The 25,138-nt window shown below is 38.4% G+C and overlaps 1 long non-coding RNA gene across 3 annotated transcripts in view; it reads left to right on the top strand.

The window, feature by feature from the left end:
• LOC144293045 (uncharacterized) overlaps window positions 1-25,138 on the top strand; it is a 95,711-nt gene that overhangs the window by 58,337 nt on the left and 12,236 nt on the right. The window contains exons 3-4 of one of the 3 annotated variants that reach the window (XR_013360521.1): window positions 4,757-4,847; window positions 18,938-22,260. This is a non-coding gene — a long non-coding RNA (uncharacterized LOC144293045). Of the gene's footprint in view, window positions 1-4,756; window positions 4,848-18,937; window positions 22,261-25,138 lie in introns of those variants that run through there. The other 2 variants (XR_013360520.1, XR_013360518.1) reach the window with 2 other exon arrangements.

Here is a 25,138-nt window from a genome sequence, read left to right as displayed (position 1 = left end):
AACTAAAGGCTTTAAGCTTTTCATTTGGAAGATTAGTTATGTCTCATGTGTCTCAGTCAGGGTTTAGTTTATGTGGGAAGTTTGTGTAAGAAAGAGATGACTCTCAGAAATCCAGCAAGCAGCTTGAAGATAGTAGCAAGGAGCTGTGACATGCATTGATGAAACAAATTTGTCATCCTGAACTTTCCTGATATTGTTTCCCCCATGTATTTTAATAATACAAATCCATCAAGGCCTATTTTAAAAAATTTTCTTCCTTCCAAAATGGTTGTATGACAGGGTTGAGATCCACTGGTCAAATTGATAAATCTGTAAATAATTGCTTTTATTTTGTATCAGTGCACCCAGGATGTATCTGTGTGTTTAATTTTTAACATGATTGAAGGAAATGCATCCACTCATAGTTAGCTTTAAATTTATAGAGCATAGACATAATATAGAAAATTTCAATCTTTTATTAATGCTTCAGGTTTAATTACATAATTTAATGCCTTTTTTAAAGGATCAATAAGTGACCCATTTACAGTTCAATCTATTTGACAAAGGAGAAATGACATCATAGACTATCTTAGTTCCCTTTGGCTTACAAGTTCTACTCTTAAAATATAAGTAACCATATTGATAAACAATATATGAATGCACATACCTGCTTTGTGGAAGCTATCATGGCAATTTCCAGCAAACAGACCCATTTTCTCTTTTGTATCTGGAAGGTACTAGCAATATGTGTCGGTCTAACTTCTTCCTTTAGTCTTTTAGATAGTTGAGCTTGGAAAATATATCCTTCTGCATTGTGGCTCTAGTACTTCTGATAGTTTGGCTTATAAAAAGTGTTTTTAAAGTGAGCTTCAAGCCTCTTTTCCAGATAGTATTAGACTATTAGGAGAATCTCAGAGCATCCCACATTTCATGCTGCCTTACCAACGCTTGCATCATTCAACAGATGTATATCTCAAGACTCTCATGAACATTCAGAAGAGGTTTCTTTGAGCCTGGGACAGGCAGGGACCTCAGGGTTTGGTCACACAATGGTACAATGGATCCAATGTGTCTTAGTGAGAGGATAACAAAGTAGTGAATGAGAAACAGCTCAGAAAATAGCAATTTGCTCCAGCAACAGAGATTTTTTTAAATAGTTGATGCACCAGATCACCCAAACTGTTTCAGAGGATAGGATGGGAAACTGTGTCCATTAACATCCTAGTGTGTGTGTGTGTGTGCACAAACTCGTGCACGCACATGTACACAGGCATGTGTGCACCCATGCGTGCATGTACGTGAATTTAGGAATTGCTAACATATTATTGGAAATTTATTGTCCTCCAGGATAAACTGGTCACCCATGAGGAGATATAAGTAGTTGATAGATGTAAAAGAATTTAAGTTAGATCTGAGATGATAAATCAGAGTACAGTCACATTAAAAGTAGTAAATGAAGTTCAAGATTGGATTAGATCACCAAATGAGAAAATATGGAGACCATCTAAAGGAGAGTACCTAAGAGGACTGCAAAAGGCTTCATGTAGAAAGTGACAGTGAACTGAGGCTTGAAATACCAGTACTATGTCAGTAGCCAGAGATGTCAGAAAAGGAAATTGCTAGCAAAATATTCAAATATGTGATAGGTACTGAGTGTTCAAGGAAGAGAAGCCTATGCAGTTTGGGATGTACACAGGATATAGAGAGCTTGTATTCAAAGATATTGGTGTAAAGTTGGATTGAAGGAGAATGCCAAATTTGCCATATTATGATACAAATATTTTAAATATTTGTTCATGCTTTGATCAGGTAAAACAAAACAAAACAAAACAAAACAAAATAGAGAAAATAAGGGCCAAGGAAGAGAACAAAGGAAAAATAGGAAAAGATGATAATATGGAAAAAGAGCTGGGTAGTTACAGAAAAAGAAAGACACTAGAGGAAAAGAAATGACTAGGCAGTGAGAAAGGTGAGGCCGAAATAAAGCAGAACCTCTGGGAATTTCAGATTAGTGTTAGAAGCCCCACCTGGTGTCCTTCTGAACGCATACCCTTGGCCGTGGAAAGTGGCTGTTGATGATTTGGGTAGGCAGATATGGCTGCTGTTCTGCTCTCCTCTCCTCCTCAACATGAGGCTCGACTCTGATATAACTGCCTGAACACAGTAGCCCCTGGGGTAACCCTTCTTGTCTGCAGTGAAGCAAGTCCAAAGGTCAAGTCTGGCTCCTCATCCACAGGTCCCCATCCAATTCCAAATGGTAGTCCGCCCTTCCTTGTGGATAAGAAATCTCAAACTCTAAAAATAAAAGAGAGAAACAATAATAACTCCTTTGCATGATACATCCCTACTATAGCTAGTCAAGGATAATAAATACGTATGTCTAGACTTGAACCTGTGGCACACAAAGAGAAAATCCACCAACAGTGTATACATGTCTCCTTTGTCACTACTAGTGTGAACTTGTGCCCCTCAAGTTAAGATACCCTTGCATCACCTTTTCGGTCATTCGCAAGTCCTGTGCTGAGGCAGGGGAGGCACTGTTTGCAGACTCCACGAGGGCCAACCCCCTTGTACAGGGTCTTCTCAGCCCTGTAATTCTATCCTTACTGTAGTTAGTGCCACTGGAAATTGTCTCTTCTGTGGATTTGTGTCATCCTGAGACTTTACCCGATTCCAAGCTTACTTCTCTTTGCAGGTTCTTAAGACCTAGAAATGCAGATTTTTGCTTAACTGGAGACATAATAATAAATTTAGTCTGATTTGCTTTCGCACAGTTAACCTTACATTTTCACATCAGTTACACATACTGATGCACAATTGTAGCATTCTTCCCATCCCTAACCTAGGTGACAGCTTCACAGCTCTGACAAGTTATTTTTTAGCAGGCTGAAATACCAAGTTCCGAGATCCTTAACATGATAAAACAGATCCATTATAGGTTAAGTACCTTGCCAAAGATTTTACACCTGGTTTAGAGCATGCTTGTCAGCAAAGATCAGAAATCTCTATTACGTTATCTCAGGATTCTGAATCTAGAAGCGAGGCTAGGGTTGCACAAACCCACAAACAGGGACACTTAAACCTAGGATCCTTTCATGTGTTTGTGTATTTGTGTGCATGTGTGCATGCTTGTTCTTTGGATTCCTGTGCTGCAAACCCACAGTTCTCCTCATTTGTGGTAATCTCTCTAGTTACCAGGGAAAGAAATTTCTTTTGCAAATAATCCAATATGTCAGAAAGCTTATTTGGGTCTCTTTGTCATAAACCAATCTGTGTTTTTCAGGATTCATGACCTTGTGAGTAATTTTTTTTTCCTTGTGAATAATTATTGTTGAATTTGAATGTATTAAACTTGTTACTGTGTATTCCCATTTTTAACTGTCTGTGTGGTGCATATATTCCCTGAAGGTCAGATATCCGTGTGGTCCATATATTCCCTGAAGGCCAGATTTTGGACACTAACATGGCAGCTATCCTATATAGACCCTTCCAAAAATCAAACAAACATAGAAACAAACAAATTTTATGTTTTATTGTACTAACTTCTCAGCGGGTTTTTCCATCTATTTCCTCATCATCTCCTCACAGATCTGTGAGAGATAGATGTGAGCTTCCAACCAAAAGACGAAGACCTGCCCTGTCCATTTTAACCTGTAGTTGAATTACAGTTGTAGTGCCATTTATGCAAAATGACCTTGGCATAGAACTTCAAATACAACACTTACTTAAAAAAAAAAAGCCAATGGGTTTCTTTTTTTTTTAATTATTTAAATTTAAGTTAACAAATAGCATATTGTGTCATTAGTGATTCATCAGTTGCATAGAACACCCAGTGCTCATTACATCAGGTGCCCTCCTTAATACCCATCACCCAGTCACCCTGTACCCCACCCTACCCCCTCTTCCATAGCCACTAGGTTTCTAAACCCTAAAAGTTCCCAAATTCTCAATTATTGAAATCATCCAAAGGGTCAAATTGTGCAGTCATGAAACCATGGCTTTGGTGTGAGAGTAGCTGCATTGTTGTTTAACTGGATACATGTTTCTCTTACATGCTTTTCTCAAAATGCAACCTCACATGACTTGATTTTCAAAATCATAATTGGTCTTCTTCGAACCCAGAGCACTCATCTTCCAAGTGCATAGCTTTTTAGTGGCGGAAATATAGTGCTAGCAGTATACACCAGTGATTTCCCCATGCATCACTTTGATTATTCAATCACACTAGTAGTTTTCCAGGTATGGCCTGGAGATGCCTGGGGGTTTCTGCAACTCTTTAGAAGGTCGTTGCAGTCAAAATTATTTTCATAATAATATTAAAGCATCATTTATCTTTTTAAATTCTCATTTTCTTAAGAGTATTCAGTATAGTTTTCTAGAGGCACAATAATACCAGTGGTAGGACAGATTGAACGTAGAAGCAGATGTAAGAGTCCAACTATATCCTAATAAGGCAGACATTAAAGAGATTTGGAAAAATGGAAAACAATGCCACTCCTCAATAAATTTATTTTTGTTTTAGAAAATGTGGTTATTTTCACAAGTATGGATTATGTTTGTTAACCTGTGGTATGTTTATTATTGTTATTTCAGTAAATCATAAAATATGTTTTCTAAATTCTCAGCTTCAATTTTTAACAGTGTAAACATCAATAGAGAAAATTCATATAAATAAAACCCTTGGGGTCCTTAATAATTTTTAAGAGTGCAAAGTAGTACTGAGTCTAAAGAATTTGAGAACTCCTGACCTAGAGTTTAATTAACCTTGCTCTTTAAGGAAATCTTGTTTGTGAAGCAGCCAGAACGGTGGTATCTGAAAGACCTACTCCTGTGCTCCTGCAGCACCCCTGACCCACCGCCAGTACTTTGTAAGTCCTTGTAAAGGGCCTTCGCACTTTCTTTCCTAAACCCCATCCTTGTAAATAACTACTTTCATTCTAGTTCCTTGCTAATAGAAGAAAATGTGGTAATTCCTGTGTATTCATACACAATCACACACTTATAAACACAGTTTTATATTCTCTACTTGTAACTTTTCTGATCACTTAGCTTTGCACTCATTCCTTGTATCATCGGAGAAAATAAGGCAAGATTCAGGGAAACCTCTATTGAACAGCACACAGAGAAAGAGAGATTTGGAACACCACAAAGTCCTTTTATCTTTGCCATTTGCACCAGACACTTTATCAGTTCACACCAACTGTGGACTTGCAGAGGAGCTGATTTTATTTCTCTGCGGCCCAACAATAATAGCCTGGTTGCCTCTCTTCCCCTCCCTCTCAGAACCCAGAAAAGAACAATGCGGCGTTCTGGAGGTTTCAGGTAGCAGTCAGGAGCTTGCCAGCATACTTGACACCTGAGTCCTCTAGTGATGGATACAGTAACTCTTCTTTTGGAGATGGCCAACTAGCTGGTGCCTGGAGACATATGGTGACTTCTTCCCTGCCAAAGAAACCAAGCCTGTGTGCCAGAGACTTAGCCAACCAGTGCTGGCTCTCAGGCCTGCCTTCCCTTGGGATGATAAATGAGCACCTCCCGGCATTGTTGTTTGTTTGGGGTCCAGCAGCACTCTCTGAGCTCCCGGGTATCACAGTGTCAGGCACACAGAAAAGCAGAGAATCCGATCAATTGATAGGAGAGACATGATAGAGCAGCATCCTTCTCTGATCTCTTTGCTGATAGAGAATGCAACACAGTGGCGCCCACGTTCTGCTCCAGCAAGTCAGTCCTCTACACCAGCTCAGGAAAGTGCTTGCAAAAGCAAAGCCTGCTGCTCTCAAGTTCAGTGACTTCAAGTTTCATTGCTCTGTGCCAGCTGGGGTCATTTTTCTTTAGAGTTCCTGAGGATGCTTGGCATCCCTTCCTTTCTCCCCCACCTCCCTTCTTTAAGTTTTCTTAGTTGTTTAGTCAAGAAAAATTAAAATCTACATATGATTTTTTAAAAATATCAAACAGGTACAGAAAGTTATAAAATGACTGTTGGTTTCTCAGATTCCAATGCCCAACTTTCATTTCTCTATCCCTGGTAACTACAACTATTACTTTTTCTGTAATACGTACTAATCGTGTGTGTGTGTGTGTCTCCATAGCACAGTGATTAGCAGTTAACTTGGAGTCACACTGCCTGGTTTTGAATCCTGGATCCACAAGGCAATCTACCTTGCGTTTCCGACTCACAGAGGGCCTCTTAATAGCACCTATCTTTGAGAGTTATTTAAGTATGTAAAGTACTTAAAATAGTACCTGGTAGATAGTCATAATTAAATAAGCGTTGGGTTTTATTATTTTTACTGATATCATTATCATTTATGTAGAGCTCCTTTTTAAGCATTTACACAAATGTACTAAAGAATTTTTTAACTTTTTAATTTTTTTCATCAAGTGAAAAAACTATAAGATCTTTCCCTGTTAGCACAGATCATCTCATTCTTTTTTAATAACTACATAGTATTAGCATATTAGCATATCATTAGCATATAGTGTAATATTAGCATCAGATTTTGTTGTATGAATGTACCTTTTAAAACCTTATTAACTAGATTCCTATTGACTGGCATTTGGGTGTTTCCAATTTTTTTCTATTTTGAAAACTTTTGTTAGTGTATCTCATCTCAGTGGTAAATTTCTAGCAGTCAGATCATATGGTCAAAGAATTAATACATCTTTAAATCACTTTTTCACTTTTAGCATTTGAAATTTTGATCTATTTGGAATTTATTTTTGATAAACTGTGAGGTGTAAGGATCCAGGCTTGTTTTCTTCCAGATTGATGACCAATTTTCAAATACTATTTATTAAGTAAAAGCCTCCTTTCTTTACAAATTGAAAGCCTATTTATTACATATTAAATTTCCAGATTTGTTTTTAATATTTATTGTTTTGATAATCTATATGGTTATTCTTATGTACCATTTTTATAAAGTGGTAAACACACTGAAAATTCTTATAACTTGATGGGATGAGCACTGGGTGTTGCACTATATGTTGGCAAATCGAACTCCAATAAAAAATATATATAAAAAATTCTTATAGATTGTCAGTGTATCTATGAAAACAATGAGTCAATATGTAACTCTCATTTCCCCACACATACCCAGTTGGTTATTATCAATTATTTTAAATTATTTTTGTCAGCATACTAATTGGAAAATATTATCTTGGCTTTTTTATTTTAATAATTCAAAAGTAGACTTGAACAAATTTTTTTTAGATTTTATTTAAATTCAAGTCAGTTAACATACAGTGTATTATTTGTTTCAGGTGTAGAATTTAGTGACTCATCAGTTGCATATAACACCCACTGCTCATCAGATCCTGTGCCCTCCTTAATACCCATCACTCAGTCACCCTACCCTACCCCCCGACCTCCCCTCCAGCAATCCTCAATTTGTTTCCTATAGTAAAGAGTCTCTTATGATTTGCCTCCCTCTCTGTTTTTATCTTAATTTTTCCTTCCCTTCCCCTATGATCATCAGTTTTGTTTCTTAAATTCCACTATGAGGGCAGCCTGGGTAGCTCAGCAGTTTAATGCCACCTTCGTCCCAGGGCCTGATCCTAGAGACCTGGGATCGAGTCCCATGTCAGGCTCCCTGCATGGAGCCTGCTTCTCCCTCTGCCTGTGTCTCTGCCTCTCTCTCTCTCTCTCTCTCTCATGAATAAATGAATAAAATCTTTAAAAAAAATTCCACTATGAGTGAAATCATATGGTATTTGTCTTTCTCTGACTTATTTCACTTAGCATAATACACTCTAGCTCCATCCACGTTATTGCAGATGGCAAGATTTCATTCTTTTTGATGACTGAGTAATATTCCAGTATATATATGTCGTGTGTGTGTGTGTGTGTGTGTGTGTGTGTGTGTGTATCAATTGATGTACATTTGGGCTCTTTCCATAGTTTGGCTATTGTTGATAATGCTGCTATAAACATCAGAGTGCATGTGCCCCTTCTAATCTGTATGTTTTTATTCTTTGAACAAATACCTAGTAGTGCAACTGCTGGGTCATAGGGTAGCTCTATTTTTCACTTTTTGAGGAACTTCCATACTCTTTACCAAAGTGACTACACCAGTTTGCATTCCCACCAACAGTGTAAGAGGGTTCCCCTTTCTCTACATCCTTGCCAACATTTTTTTCCTGACTTGTTAATTTTAGCCATTCTTACAGGTGTGAGATGATAGGTCATTGTGGTTTTGATATGTTTTTCCCTGATGATGAGTGATGTTGAGCATCTTTTCATGGTCTTTAAACAAATTTTCACATACTCACTTGCCATTTGTGTCTTGGTTTCTATAGGTTGTTAGTATTTTTCATATTTAGTTTATTTCCTTGATAGGTTCATGATTTGGATTCCATTGCACATGGAATGCCTGAGTGGCTCAGTTGGTTGAGCATCCAACTCTTGGTGGCTCAGGTCGTGATCTCTGGGTCCTGAGATCAAGCCCTGCATCAGACTCTGTGTTCAGCAGGGAATAGGCTTGAGATTCTTTCCTTCTCCCTCTGCCCCCTCAAAATAAATACGTCTTTTTTAAAAATTAAGATGTTTTCACTCTAATATACACACATACAGACATACACACACATCTCTTGCATATTGTCTTCTAGATCATTTGTGAATTTATTTTTATGTGTATGTGTTTTTAAGGAACTGAAATTTATTTTGATATAAGACCTCATAAGTTTTCTCCACAAGTATTTTGTTAATGTTTCAAATGTCTGTCCTGTTCTCAACATTATTTATTGACTATTTTAGCTTTTCAACACTGTGAATTCTAGAATTATCCAATTTTGAAATCCACGTTTATATGATCTACTCTATATCCAAGTATATTAATAATGATAGCTTCATGGTACAGTTAATGCATGGTTTGATTGATAATCCCTTTTTTCTCTTTTTCTGCAAAATTATGATGTCTACCTTTGCACATTGGATTTTTCCAGATGAAATCCAATATCATTTTTTAATTTTCCTTAGCAGTTTGAACTGTAATTTAAATAAATAAAATTATATAGGTTGGGTATTAACATTATTAAAATAAGTGATCCCTATAAAATATAAGCAGAAAAAAATCTTTCCAGTTATTGAGTAACATCAGAGACTTGCTATGTTTATGATCTATGAATGATTTATAGTCTGCTCTATGATTTGATATATTTTTCCTTCATCTAAAACTCTCCCTTGATTGTGATGTTTTCCATTTCTTTTTTTTTTTTTTTTTTTTAAATTTTTATTTATTTATTTATGATAGTCACAGAGAGAGAGAGAGAGAGAGGCAGAGACACAGGCAGAGGGAGAAGCAGACTCCATGCACTGGGAGCCTGATGTGGGATTCGATCCCGGGTCTCCAAGATCGCGCCCTGGGCCAAAGGCAGGCGCCAAACCGCTGCGCCACCCAGGGATCCCTGTTTTCCATTTCTGATGCTGCTTTGGGTATAGGCTTTCTGTAATACCCATATCTGTAGACTTATGAATGAACTTACTGATAAACAAAATATCTAGTCAGAGCAGGTCTATTCCTCAAAACCTACAAAGGCTCCCATCTCACTCACAGTGCAGTCTAGAGCCCTACAACAGCCAATGGACCCAATGCATTTAGTGCTAGCTTTCTCTCTGTACCCATATCCTATTACTTTTTCTCTTACTCCATACCAATTATGTGGCCTACCTGATATTTTTAAATACCCGAATCCTCTCCCTCTTGGAGGACTTTGCACGTGGCTTGCACCCCCACTTCCTCAGGCCACACAGCTTTAAATGTCACCTGTCAATGAGGCCTTCCCTGACCATCCCTCCCTGTAGCTCTGCTGTTTGAAAGAGCACACTTTTATCCAACTGTTAAGCTCATCATATCACATGATAAATTGTCCGTCTCCTTCACTAGATCCCCTTTATAGTCAGGGACTTTTGTCTGTTTTGTTCAGTGCTGTCTCCCCAAGGCCTAGAACAGTGCTTGATATCTAATAGGCCTTCAATAAATGTTCTCTGAGTGAATGAATAAATGAATCTTTTCAAAATTCAGTAGCTCTATCCAAGACATGATATAGTTTAAGTTTTATATGTAAGTTTTCTTTCAAGTCCTTTATATATACATAATTTACATTAAAAAATATATAATTCCTATTTTTACAGTGTAAAGAAACATGTTCTTCCAATCTATTTTTTAATTGGATATTGTTTACACATAAGAATGCTGTTGATTTTTTATTTTAATTTTGTAACTAGTTTCTTATTAAATGATATCATTCTGATAATTTTTTAATTGATTCTTTTGAGTTTTCAAGGTATTCAATAATATAGTATGCAAAGAATGATAATTTATGCATCTGCATTACAATTATACCTGCTTTATAGATGTTCCTTAATTGCATTGTCTAGTTTTAACAGAGCAAGAATAAATATAGTAGTTACAGAGGACATCTCTCTCGATATTTAATGAGAATGCTTCTAGTGTTTCTTCATTAACATGGTGAGAGCTTTCCATTGCATGTATTATACGTATACATATACACATACATATATACATATGCAAAATGTCACAGAAATAGCCACTGAGTTCTATGTCAGTGCTTTTTTTTAAGTTAGCAGTGGATATTGAATTTTATTAAATTATGTTTTGACATATTTGAAATAAGTATGCCTTTACTTTTTCATTTATTTATGATGAATTATATGCTTTATTAATAATGGACTATATTTGCATTCCTGAGAGAGACCTATTAGATTATGTGGTAGTTTTCTTTGAGGGTGCTGCTGAATTTTATTTGCTAATGCTTTTAAGGTCCTTGATTTCATATTTATAAATGAGATCAATCCATAGAGTTTATTTTTGCTACCATTTTCTACCATTCAAATGTATCAATCATCTTTATATTATATAGTTGTTGATTTCTAAAATTGTTTTAATCTTATTTTTTCTGTATTCTTTCATTGATACAAAGCCTTTTTTCTTAGTTGCTAATTTTCAATGGTGTCAATTGAATTCTTGATATTTCTATAATATAGTTATTCTGTAATTGATTTATTTTGATCCTGCATTTGTTTCCTTAGCTTTGAAATTGTTTTCTATTGTTTTAATGTGTTGTTCTTGATGTCTTTCCTTTAGAACTTTTTGTTCTGTTTAGGTTCTAAAAAGAAAAACACATTGCAAGGAATTTTCTTCCATTTTCTGGTTTATATCATCTTACAGAATGTAAGCATTACCTGTCTTATACATCCCCTTCCTTCCCTGCATGCTTACTGTAGTGGAGTTTTTGCATAGTTAGCATCAGTAGTGTGCTGGAGTGGATTCATGAGTGTCAAATGTTTACATCTCTTCCCAACTTTACAGTCACTGATGTCACTTGGTAGGTTGAAAATGGCTATGGTAGGAGTACTTAGGTCTGGCAATTAGCAATTGGTACAAATTGTTGTACCCCACACACACACACATACACACCCCAGCTTGTTATACATTTACTAGCATAATCCTAGTTATCATTATAATGATACCATGTAATCAGTTACCATAGTATTTCTTTTTGTCACATTTATGTTATGAGCAAGTCCATAAAGCATATTAGATCTTTGTTCCGTTGACGTTCAGATGAATTCTCCTAGACATTTGTCAACTTGACTTGCTTTCCTCCTTAGGGCTTCAGTTTGGAGTTAGCATGGTATGTGTTTTCTTGAGCTTTTCTCCTTTTCCACAAATGCTTGGAGAGAGTAAGGGAAGGCTACACTTTTCTAACTTAATAAGCCAGTGTACTTAGAGGGCTTGATTACTGCCTTTGACAGTTTGGTTCAGGGATGTGTACTAGTGTTCACTCTTCCTAGCACAGGACATCTCTCTATCCTGTTCGGGGTACCTGCAGGTTTAGAAATTCTGCCTTCCATGCTATTCAGAACACATCCCCAGAGTGTTCTTATATAACCTGCTCTAGGTGCTCCCTTCCCTGCTTTGCCCACAGCTCTTAAGCAGCTGTTCCCTTCCCCTCCCAGCAAAGCAGGGGCAAAATGACTAAAACCCGCAGCTGTGGACTACAACTTCTAGTTTAGAAATAGAAACAATTCCTTAACTGAACTCTATTTCCTTTCCTTTCCTTTTTTTTTTTCTTTTTTGATGTTATTTTTGTAAGATTCCATTTATTTATTTGAGAGAGAGAGTGCTCATGCTTGAGCAGAGCAGTAGGGCAGAGGGAAAAGCAGACTTCCCACTGAGCAGGGAGCCTGATGCAATGTGGGGCAATGCTTGGGGATCATGACCTGAGCAAAGGCAGCCACTTAAACGACTGAGCCACCCAGGTGCCCCCTGTTTGCCTTTTCTACTTAGGACATCTCACTCCTTCAGGACTCATTCTCTGAGTTTTGGTTCTTTTCTCTTTTGTCTTCCTTCTATTCAGCTAAGTGCCTGTTTACCCTTGAAGACTACAGCTCAGGGTGACTCCGATTCTCTGGGGAGAAGTCTTGCCCAGTTCTCTGTTTGTTGAGGTGTCAAAGAGGGGCTTCTGATTTTGTTCTTCCTCACCCGCTGCCCAAACCTCCATATTTGCTCTTGTCTAAATCTGCCTCAGTTGAGGGTTGATCATGAAAGTTTATTCTGAAGTCTCTACTTCTTTTTCTGACTGATTCTGAGGATCATAGTCAAGAGTACACCAGTTTCCAAAATTGGTTATCTGTCTTTCTCTTTCCTCATTCATAATTTTTGAAAGGTCAGGGCACCTGGGTGGCTCAGTCAGTTAAGCGTCTGCCTTCAGCTCAGGTCATGATCCCAGTGTCCTGGGATGGAGCCCCACATCGGGCTCCCTGCTCCATGAGGAGCCTCCCTCTGTCTCTCCCTCTGCCTACTGCTCCGCCTACTTGTTCTCTCTCTCTTTCTGCCAAATAAAAATCTTTTACAAATAAATAAATAAACAAACAAACAAACAAATAAATAATTTTTCAAAGATCATGATAAAAAATTGTACCTTTTTTTCCCCCTGCAGGTTTGTACATGTTTGATGCTGTGTACTCACTTTGAGTTCATTTTGGGAGATTTTAGTAAATACTGTAAGATCTTTTTGTTTACCAGATTTCCTGAAATCTCCTACTCCTGGCCCTATTTTTTGATAAGACTGGTCAAAGAAAAATGAAGATATGATATCAATAATATCACTGGGTATGTAATATAGAATTAGATGAGTATTTTTGTGACCCTTCTCCATTTACTCAAATAGGACTGATTCAAGTGGAAGAAGAAGTGAATGTTGCTTCAGGTTCAGTGCTTTCTGACTGGTTTAAGTTCACAAAAGCCTTTCAATGTGGATTGGGATGGTCTTATATGGAAACAATAGAATAGTTCACTGACTGTGTTTAATTTATTGGGAATTGACTTTCTTTATTTTAGACAATATGAAAAGCTACCAATCTGGTTATGCACACTTCAAGGTATGGTAGTAGTAATTCTATTACACATATTTAGATCAAGTGATTTTTATCTGTCAAGAGTACAATTATGTATTTACAAGATGTAACTGAACATTTGAGACCGTTTTGCCCATTCCAATCGCTTGAGCAAGTTTTCTAATTCTTTTGAGGAAGTAGAAAGCTAAAGATGCTAGTTCCTGTCCTTATTAAGGCAGGCCAGACCTACAAACATTGCCGTAAACAATCTTTGGTACCTGGTGAAAGTAGGCAGATCAAACAAATTCTGCAACAACAGAAACTTTGTACCTGCCTCAAGCTCTCTGCATCATACTGGAAGAGAATAAAATGCTAAGCAAAAGGATTTGAAATTAGTCCACTACTGCTGAGAAGTTTGATCAACATGTGTTGGAGCCTACTTTTGGTCAAGCCCTTTATACATCTTGTCTCGTTTCATCATCATCCCCACTTCAAGATGCAGATTCTGTGATTGGCATTTGTTAAGGGTGAAAATAGGGTCTTAGGAAAGTGGCTTGAACTTACTGCAGATCACAGGGCTCATAGGGGTGGAGGCCGACTTTTAATCCACATCTCTGAAAACTTTTGGTTATTCTGTAATACATGTCTGAGGAGTCCAGCAAAATCTGTCTTGGGAAACTGCAGTCAGTCTCAAGAATAAATTACTTAGAACTTGTCTGTGTGGCCACTGTGAGTCAGACTTAAGGCCACTGTCGTTGGTTGGACTTGTTCATTAAGTGTTGCCTGGAGGCTATAAGAAGAATAAAAAGCAGTCAACAATAGTTAATTTTAATGACAAAGCACAGGGACAATTGACTATTAACTCACTGAATCTCTGCAAAGGCAGACAAACTGACCAAGATAGAAACTTTATATTTTTTGTCAGTATTTGAAGCAGGGGTACTTGCTCTGCTGGGCACATAATATCATTAAAGTCCACACTAGAATCACAAATGACTATTTGGATCAAGCACCAATCTTGAGAAGTAGGTGTGAAAAGGAAAGAAACAAAATAAAACAAACCTTTCAGTCTATTATTGTATCTATTATATATCTCTCCATCTGATATAGCCAGTTTTGTTCATGACATTTACTGCTTTATTTTTTTTTAAGATTTTATTTATTTATTCATGAGAGATACAGAGAGAGGCAGAGACATAGGCAGAGGGAGAAGCAGGCTTCCTGCAGGGATCCTGATGTGGAACTGGATCTGGGACCCCAGAATCATACCCTGAGCCAAATGCAGATGCTTAACCACTGAGCCACCCAGGCGTCCCAACATTTACTGCTTTAAATAAAATGAATTATTCAGCTATTGACCAAATTAAAGTAATTTGGGTCTATTGGTACAAAGAAGAAAGTAAGTTGTGTCCATAATGAAAATGTGTACACACACACCATGTACTTGGAACAAAGGGCATGAGGTGAAAAAAAAGTTTCACTGTTCTTCAGACTCACATCTGTATGTAAAAATAGTCTTTTGTTGTTTTAAAAGATATGATTTTTATCTTACCTCTTCTTTCTCAAAGGATAATGCTCAGTGTGTGACAAAAAGAAATAGAGAAATATCAGTACTCTCTCTGAGACTAGTTTGCCACTAAAAGTTGTCTTTTTTTTTTTTTATTGAAGTTCGATTTGCCAACATAAAAGTTGTCTTTCAATTACTTGATTAGAGAAACATGGAGGAAAAGCCAGATGTTGAGTCTTGAATACATAATGGAGAATCCCATTGCTCCCTCCAGTCAGAGAGCAAGATTGAGCCAGATTTAAAGCCTGTGGGAGAGAGCCAGGGGGTCAAGGCACAGGGAGGTCTGGCCCGGAGAGCCTGGATGATGATGACAGGATGGAGGAAATATCTGCACAGAACAGATACACCCTAAACAGTCATCATACATTTAGCATCTCTATTTGGGATGACCTCTTCTTATTAAAACACTCAGGCTCTCTGGGGAAGTTCATAGACTCAGGAGAGGTATTGCTTTGTTCTAGACCAAAGTCTGAACTGTTACTTGAGGGTTGTTGGGAATACATTATAAGGGCATCATCTGTTCCACTGTTTTCATAATTTCCCCCATATTCAATGTTGACCAGGAAAAAATGTAGACAGAAGGGTAATGACTACATAGGAAAGGGAACAGCTAGCTATTACCTTGCTCATTTGATGGATATAAACAACAGTATTAGATATTTCTGGCCACAAAACGTGTCTTCTGATCAAAATTTATTAAATTTCTTTGCTCTGCAATGTCAGTTTATTAAAAATCCACTTCTCCAAATACATATATAGATCCATAAGGACTTTGAGTGTTAAGATTAGATGTAAAAAAAAAAAATTGTCACTAAGTGCAGACATTTTCTCCTCTTTCCTTTAGGTGAGAGGGAAAAATGTATTTTCCTTTTAGTATATTAAAATTATACCCAGTTGCCTTGAGCCAGTTGCGACTGTATGAGCCAAGCACTAACCAGAACCAGCACTTTTGATGCCCTAAATACTTGGTTGTGCTTGAGTCCAATGAAACTCTTACAACCTTGGATTCCAATAAATGTGCACATGGTCAGGGCAGCCCGGGTAGCTCAGCAGTTTAGTGCCGCCTTCGGCCCAGGGTGTGATCCTGGAGACTCGGGATCGAGTCCCACGTCAGGCTCCCTGCGTGGAGCCTGCTTCTCCCTCTGCTTGTGTCTCTGCCTCTCTCTGTGTCTCTCATGAATAAGTAAATAAAATCTTTAAAAAAAATGTACATATGGTCAGATTTTGAGAACATTGATTTCTGGTGATTTACTGACCTCAAAGAGGGCATTAGTCTGAGGAAAGTTAGACTCTTTGCAGTGAAAACATACTGTCTTTGGTCATAGATAGAGCAAGTTACCAGATATCAATTTTCGAATTCCAGCACATTTGTAGATAGGCCTAAACCTCATTGGAATAGTCTGTTGAGGCCAAAGCCCAGAAAGAAAATTATCTCATGCTTCTAAAAACAAACAAACAAATATGGTTCCTGTGATGACAAGAAAATATACAAGAAGCATTTTCTCTCAAGCCTAGGCAAACATATGTAGAAAAGGTTTGGCGATTTTAAAAGTAACTTTATTCAGATTTATAATGGTTTGAGATCCTTGAATGATCCTTAGTATGGACAAAGGAGGAGAAAGGGGAGAAGGAGATAAAAACTTCAGGAGCTAACTGAAATACCTTTAATTGAAGTTATTACTATTTCAATTTGAGATGTTAAATGCAAAGCAAATGTATCATCATGGGATAAATATGCAGCTGTCATATAATTGTTCCAAAAATTAAGAGATATTGACTTATCTGTAAATGAAGAAACCATGATGACTGAATAGCTTTTCTTGTTTTGTTTTTCTTTTAAAAAAATTACTGAGCTACATTCAGTATAACTTTGGCTTCTAGGAAGGAGAACCACCTTGGTTCTACCTTGAAATGCTTTTTGGATGCCTTCCTCACTCTCTTTTTATTCCTGTACATTTGGCATTAATCGTGTTTAAGGGTTTGGATGAGGCAGGAGCCCGGAAGAGACGTTAAGCTGTATCACTCAATAAAGCATTCCCTATTCAGCTGATTCATGGCTCTCTCAATCTTGGTGGAATCATTCTTAGAATAGCAAGGTCCATCTGCCCTGGGATAACAGTAGCCACAGAAGAGCTAACATGGAGACCTTTGAGTACTGGGCCACATGGGCAAACGCCCTTGATTGGGAAAAAATAGCTCAACCTTTAAAATTGGCCTAAGGAATAGTAGATCCCCAATGCATTCTTCGAAGTGCTTTCCACCTTTAATTTAGATATTTCAAGGGAAATTTAATCCATATGTTTTGGATTCATTTGGACTTAACTCATAAATATGCTTCATCAAGGACTGCCAAGCTCTGCATTCACTAGAATCAAGTAGTTTCATGGGACAATAGTGCAGACGGAGGAAATTTGATATCTAAGAGTCCATCACCCAAACAAGGAAAAGAAACCTTCAGGTTCAAACCACTGTCTATAAATTATCTTAGAGCAGTAATTTACCCTGCACCACTGTCATGGTAAAATAAGCCACTTATGCCTGTGTGGGGTGCATACAAACGCACACACAATAGATATATGTCCTTTCCCAGAGAAATATCATAACACATGGTCTTTCTTGTCAGCAGTTCCGGAAAAGTTAACAACTCTAGAAAGGAAATAGAGGTTTCTAGCAGCTTTTAAAACCATATAGACTCTTCTCTCTCTCTGTCTCTCACTTTCTATCTCCTCTTCTCTCTTTGTCTCTGTCACATACATAAGACCACTACTGGGACTCTGTCAGTTTGCAGCCTGAGAATCCCTTTACCTTCTGTGATTCTCCAATTGGCTAGACAATTTTGACCAACTTGACTTTCTTGAGTTTGTACTGTAGAGCATCATTTGCCCAATATAAAATGATGTTACATTACCGAATGGGCTTTTTTCCAAACTAAATCTACCTTCCTCTGAGATTATTTTATGCCTTCCTAGGGCCCTATGGCCTACAGATTAAGGATCCCTGCGTGTTCACTACTTGGAATGATGCAATGGACAGTGGCTCAATGAGAATAGTATGATAGTCCCTCTCCACCACTTATTAATTTATTTTTACTTAAAAGTTATAAATTCAAAATGAACAGCTTCTACATACTTTTAAACAAATGCCGTCTTTCAAGGCAGGGTGCACTTTTAATATCCTCTGTCATAACATCCGTGTTGAGGAGTTTTCAGAGGGAAGAACAGGGAATTCATGGCCCATTTCCAAATCAGATCAAATTTCTTGTGCCAGTGGCATCTAACACCTCAAAGGATCGAAGGGCATCTAATAACCAAATACATTTAAGGTATTGCAGAAGCCTCTGGCATGGTTGCTATGTGCACATTCTCATATAGAAAGTGAGAGCAGAGGGAGTCTTGGGGGGGGGTGGTGTCAGGTAGGATTCTGGAATTCACACATACCGAATTCTCAACTTTTCAGTGAGTATGGACAGTAGTGCCACCTTGGACAAAGCCCATCCTTGCAGGCTTAAGATTGCTTGAGCTAATGTTATCAATAGGCCATATTCCCTTAGCATTTCTCACAGAAGAGAGCATTATAACAATTATCATGTCTGTTGGTTTGAAGTGTGATGAAAAGGAGGAATAATGATAAGATTGTGGACAACTACATAATAATATAAAACATTATGGGGGATGCCTGGGTGGCTCAGCGGTTTAGCGCCTGCCTTCGGACCAGGGTATGATCTTGGAGTCTGGAGATCGAGTCCCACATCAGGTTCCCTGCATGGAACCTGCTTCTCCCTCTGCGTGTGTCTCTGCCTCTCTCTCTCTCTGTCTCTCATGAATAAATTTTTAAAAATCTTAAAAAAAAATTATGTAACTACCTCTTAAACTACACAGCATCTTAGACCAAATGTCCAAAGATTTTTTACTTATGCAAAACAACAACATCCCTCCACAGGAGAGGACTATATACATCTTCTATTTCAAGATAGAGTAGGACAAGCAGATTCAAAAAGGCACAGAATCAACTCAGATTGTTCTTCTTTTCTACAGATGGAGCATGGTGTCAAGGGATGCTCATTTTCTTCCACTGTGCACTTTTACAGTAGGAAATGCCAATAGTGAATTTTTGTGGGGCCAGCATAGTGACTGCACTTTGCCTACAACCCTCAACTCATTTTGTTAGAAGTGGCGATTGGTTGAGGAATAACAAGCCTTCAGGAAAAGGAAAGCAGAGACAAAAGATGAAAGAGAAAAGAGAAACCAAGTAAGTAAAGAATATTTACTGGTTTCCAAGCAGTTGACAACCACCAAATCCCTCTCCTGGTTTCAGTGCAAGACAAATAGATTCACAAGGAAGGAATTGTAATTCTTAGCACTGAACTGAGGCAGTCTTAGCCTAAGCTGCCAAACCCTGCTTAGAACCTTGGCAAACTTATTTGGGTTACTCCACCAGCCCCTTTCTATCTCTTTCCCCACCCGTAGCCTCCAGGCATCAAACTGCTTCTGAGCAGCTGACCTCAGCCCTACCCTAAAGCACACAAAGTAGCATTCTCCCTATTGCTATGTGTTTCACTAGTATGGGTGTCATCATCCCTGGCAGTTACACTCCTATTTCTTTCAAAGGGCAGTTTCAACTCTGTCTGCCAGATTGATTTATTGATTGATTCAGTGATTCAGTGATTGATTTACCTGAAAAGCCTGTTTGGCTTCTCAATCTTAAATTATAATTTTTGCAACATTTCTATAAGGTGGATAAAGTATTTACCTCTAACTGACTTTATGTTTTAAATGTGATTTGATTAAAAAATAAATAAATAAAATAAATGTGATTGGAAGTGGTTTGCATTCAGCCTTGAGCAGGCTTCCCTTTGTTATCCTCTGAAATGTCCTAAATGATGAAATAGGGGTGGGAGCCCCGTGAAGTGGAGGTCCCCAGAGAGAACCTCTTATTAATTGCTATAAAGTACAGTCTGGGCTCTGAAGCACTCCATTTAGTGTCAGTTCTCTTTCCCTTTTGAGACTTACCAAAAAAAGTGGGGCTTTTGTAAAGAATGGTGGAGGGAGGCAGAGTGGTGGAAGAAGGAAAAAGGTCTGGGGAGTGGTTAAGCTTGGAAAAGAATAGGAAAGCTGCAACCTACAGCCTCAATAAGGACATCAATACCGTGAATCAGGAACCACGATGGGAAGGATTTCATGGGAACCAGTGTAATGTCCTTCTGGTTTTATGCCCCTTGTGCCTATATTGGGATCGGCCCTTGAATCCTTGTCCTGAAGAAGACATCAGCACTTGTCTATGGGAGCAGTACTAAGTGGAGAAGCCAAGGAGACCATGTCCCACTCCATGGCCTGTGTGGTAGGCAGCAGCACCCCAGGACCTACTCACAGTGGACACCTTCTTAAGAGGAATGCCGAGCAAGCCTTGAGCCAGAGGATCAACTCAGGCTAAAATCAGACTGAGCTCTGGGGTGTTAGAACGCTTAGTTTCATGATGACTGGTGGAGAGTTGCCACCACACTAAAAGGAGTGAATGCCCAGTAAATTGGGGAGAATGGAGAAACAGCATGGTCAGAAGATAGCCAGACAGTTACTTCTTATCTTCAGTCCTGGAAGGTTTCAAGCTATGAAGGATAGATAGCAGACAGTTAATGTGTATATCCATCTGGATTCCATCCTTGTTCTTTTGGTGATAGCACCTTAATATTCCCTGTGGAAACCCTCTCCTACTCTTGGTTTACCCCACTCCCTGCCTCAGTGTAGACAGGTTTCCTGAGCCTCAGTCAATCAGGTTTGCTTGGCCACCATGATTGGTACAGGCTTGAACATGTGAGCACTTTGGGATCAAAGAGAAAATTGCTTAGGACTCTGTTGGAGCTGTTGGCAAAGAAATGCTCTGTTCCCCCTGTACTTGCAGGTGGGATGATAGAAGTCTAAAGTTTCAGAGATGAGGAGAGGCAAAGCTGCTTTCATGACACCCCTTGGGTTTCTGCCTCAACACCGCTCTCAGACTTTTCAGTTAAGTGATCAGATATATTTCCCTTTCTGTTTCTGCCGGTTGCAGTTGGTTTTCCATTGCTTGCATCTAGAGATCTTGACTAATATAGAATAACATCAAGTTTTTTAAAAGGTGGGTAAGGGACTTACCCCTAAAAGTGTAAAACTTAAAAAATGAGCAAGCAAGTTCATTTAACTAGAATAAGAGTCCATATAGGAGAGTAATGAGAAAACCATATGATCATCTCAATAGATGTTGAAATGCACTGGACAGATTCCAACACCATATGTGATGTTTTTAAATAAAAGATTTAAGTAGAAATGGATGGCTACTTCCTTATCATAATCAGGAACATCTATTTTAAACATCATACTTAGTGATGAAATAGTAAAGGCATTCTAATTAAAATTAGCTGCAAAACTGGGTAGGTAGGCAAAGAGGTAGGTAGACCAATAATTTATAGATTTGATACTTGCGTGAATTCCAGAAACAATTATATTTCTTCATTTGTTCTTGGAACTTGACCAAATGGTTCTAAAGTCCCAAAAGCAGATGAGAACTGCTGAAAGATAGTAAGGTAGATTTGAGTACAACAATAATGCAAGTGGTATATTTCCAGTGTAAAAATCGATGAATCAGTGGAATTGTTCAATAAATGTAGTTTATGAAATTGATGACTTGCAAGGAAATGAAATGAATTTTTATTTATTAAAAATTTAACATTTAATATGTAGCCGATCTTGGCTACAAAGTTTTTAAAATTAAAAGCAATACGAAAAAGAAAAAAGAAGAAAAAGTAGAAGGATATTACTCAGGAAATGATCAGTAGGTTACCTGGACTATACATAACACATCTCAGGAAAACGTAAAGATAAGCATCAACGGGGAGCGGGGGTAGTTACAAAATATCTGATGCTTAATATTCTTCATGTTAACCTTTTTTTTCCAATTCAATAAGGAAAATACTTATTTACTAACAGAATCCTAACAAAAGGAGATAGTTTGATCATTCTCAGGGCAAGAAATAAGTTGCAAATGGTCTCCACAGGAAACAGGCACTCCTGCAAACTGCTAATGGGAAAGCAAACTGTTTAAACCTTTCTGGAAAGCAATTAGATCATAAGTGTCAAGAGCCTTAAAGAGCCTTAAAGAGTTCAGACTTTCTGACCCAGTGATTCTGCTCTAGAATACATCCTGAGGATACAGGCAGAGGTATAAACACACCAGTACAAGATGGTTCAGAGCAGCTTTGTGTAAAACAATAAAAATTGGCCCAACTGAATAAGTAAATTCAAATATAACCATTTTAACTTAAAAAAAACCCACAAAGGTATTTTCCAACAATTTTTGAAAATTTTCAGTGTTTGAACATTATAAAGAATGTTATGGGGATCCCTGGGTGGCGCAGCGGTTTGGCGCCTGCCTTTGGCCCAGGGCACGATCCTGGAGACCCGGGATCGAATCCCACGTCGGGCTCCCGGTGCATGGAGCCTGCTTCTCCCTCTGCCTGTGTCTCTGCCTCTCTCTGTCTCTGTGTGTGACTATCATAAATAAATTAAAAAAAAAAATTTAAGAATGTTATTTGTTAAATGTAGGTGTTGTAGTTATGGATAATTTTTATTACTGATAAAAGTTTTTTTTTTTAATTTGTCTGATTTTTTTTATTCAAGAAAGATCCGTAAGATAAATGAAAGGCAAAACTGTAGTTAGTCATTTTATATTGTCTCCTACTAACATAACAACCTAAAAGTGTCAGGATTTTTTATTTCTTTAATCAAATTATACATTGAATGTACATAAACATGTGAGTTTTTATTGCATACATTTTTACTTTTAATAAATGGAATTTATTAAACATACAGATAGTTGTACTTTTATGTATTTTATTTAAAGTTCACCTCAAATTGAAAAGGTTTTTTCAGAGTCATAGTTTGAAATAGGACTACCAAATTTAGTTGGACATGATTTGTTTCTGTGGATTCCCCGGTCACCTTAACTCCAGTAGAGGTTGAGGGGAATCTTCTTCCTCTGGTCTCTTAGGCTTAGACAACATCTAGGGGGACAAATTAAAGGTTTGTAACTTTGAGATCAGATGCTGTTCTTATGCATTTAAGTCTCTCTCTTATGTGTTTTAACTCTCTCAACACCTGGCATCCTATTGGACATTCATTCCATCAGTATGTATAGGTGTATAGCTAAGCAAATACTTTGGCCTTTCTAAGCCTGTTTCATCATCTGTAAGATGAGGATTATGTGATACCATCAAGATAAAAGCCCTAAAAGGGTGTCCACACACAGTAACCACTATGGTCATTAGCTTTGCTGACTTGCACTGGCATCCCTGGCTGACTGCAGACCCACATTGCAGGTCACACAAGTAGAGGGGCATGGTGCCAACTCTGTGGTTGGGCCCACTTCCCAGATGGTCTCCTCCCTCTGCCTGGGCTGTGTTTTACTTCAGAAGAGCATTACCTGGACATGCCCAGGGCACAGGCATCCATCCAAGTGGTTCTAATGGTGTGCTACATGGTTAGAAATATATTCTTTGTAGGCCTTATGAATCATTTACTGATAGCAAGAGTCGGTAAGGGATTCCCACGCCTGATGCAGAGGTATTGTCTATCATTCAAACACCAGGCCAGTGGATGTGAAGACCTTGCATACCCTGGCTGCCATTGCCAGTCTCGCTTTATGGTGGCCTAAAGTTAAGAAGGCGCTGTATTAAACTGATGGTATACTGCTATCCGAGCCAGGCATACTGCCTACGGCCCTTTTCTGCATGTGGCCTGGGGTTGGGCTTTGATGGAGTGGTAGCTGGTGGACAAAGGAAGGACTTCATTGTCCTCTGGCTCATTGTTTTTGTTTTTTTTTTTTTTTTTTTTTTTTTTTTAAGAATTTGCTAACAATGCTACCTCATATTCCAGGAACAAAGTACCTATATAAAGCTAATCTTTAGGCAGGTACCATTGCCCACGTTGTGTTTGTTTTTCCTAGAAGTCCCTTATTAAGACCTCAAATTGAGGCACTGTTTTCAGTTGGAGATAAAACCATTTCCTCTTTTAAATACAAATACCCACGGGGTGGTCAAATGATATCCTATACTCTATCCGCTGTTTCTACCTTTCCAAGGATTTCTGAGAGCAGGCTTACTGGGGTGAGCAGTGCTGGCCTCTGGACAAAAGGAAATGGTGAGGACGCAGCCCACTACTGAGGAGGGAGGCCAGGAGGTGGCTTAAGACCTTGCTTTTGACATGGATGGAACTGGAGGGTATTATGCTGAGTGAAATAAGTCAATCGGAGAAGGACAAACATTATATGGTCTCATTCATTTGGGGAATATAAATAATAGTGAAAGGGAATAGAGGGGAAGGGAGAAGAAATGGGTAGGAAATATCAGAAAGGGAGACAGAACATGAAGACTCCTAACTCTGGGAAACGAACTAGGGGTGGTGGAAGGGGAAGAGGGCAGGGGGTGGGGGTGACTGGGTGACGGGCACTGAGGGGGGCACTTGACGGGATGAGCACTGGGTGTTATTCTATATGTTGGCAAATTGAACACCAATAAAAAATAAATTTATTATTAAAAAAAAAAAAGACCTTGCTCTCATCCCTGACGGCTGCCCCAGGCTGCTTTAGGCAGCACAGGACCCTGAGTGCAGGTCCTGCCTCCATCCCTCTCTGGGGCCTCCATCCCTCTCATCTCTGTCCCTGTGTGACCCATACATTTTGTATGTGTTCAAAACTTCCTTAAATGTTATTCTTCCCAGTTAAAGATGGATTTTTCTTGTTTTCTTCATAACAACGGATGCTTGCATGTTTTGGTACCTGCCTAGGCTAGAGTTAAGCAAAAATAAAAGTTTCTCTGAGGTTTTAAGCATGTCTGTGTCAGAGGCAAAGTGGGGAAGTATTCTGAGAGTTCCAAATTTTTGCCAAGCCCGAGTGATACATGGAATATTGTAGCAACCTCGCACTTTGTATTTTCTCTACAATGTGTTTAGCCTTTTCCAAATTTACCTTTCTTGGTAATCGCCTCATGGTCTGCCCATCTCCTGCCACACCTGAAGCTGGGAAAGGGGAGTGATGTCCGGTTGAGGAGGCTGCCTATCAACCAAGGACAGAGAATGCTAAGTTGTCTCAGAAAAGGTCATTGCAATAGGTGCTTTTTGTAGATACCTGGTTCGAACTTTCTCATGTCCTATCAGTGCCTTGATACCAGCACAATTGGGGGCTTTTAAATATACCCAGTGGACAGGTAACTT

This window comes from Canis aureus, chromosome 21, assembly GCF_053574225.1.
Source record: "Canis aureus isolate CA01 chromosome 21, VMU_Caureus_v.1.0, whole genome shotgun sequence".
Lineage (NCBI taxonomy): Eukaryota > Metazoa > Chordata > Mammalia > Carnivora > Canidae > Canis > Canis aureus.
Note: the sequence above shows the minus strand (reverse complement) of the source record. Positions and strands in the feature narration are given on the sequence as shown.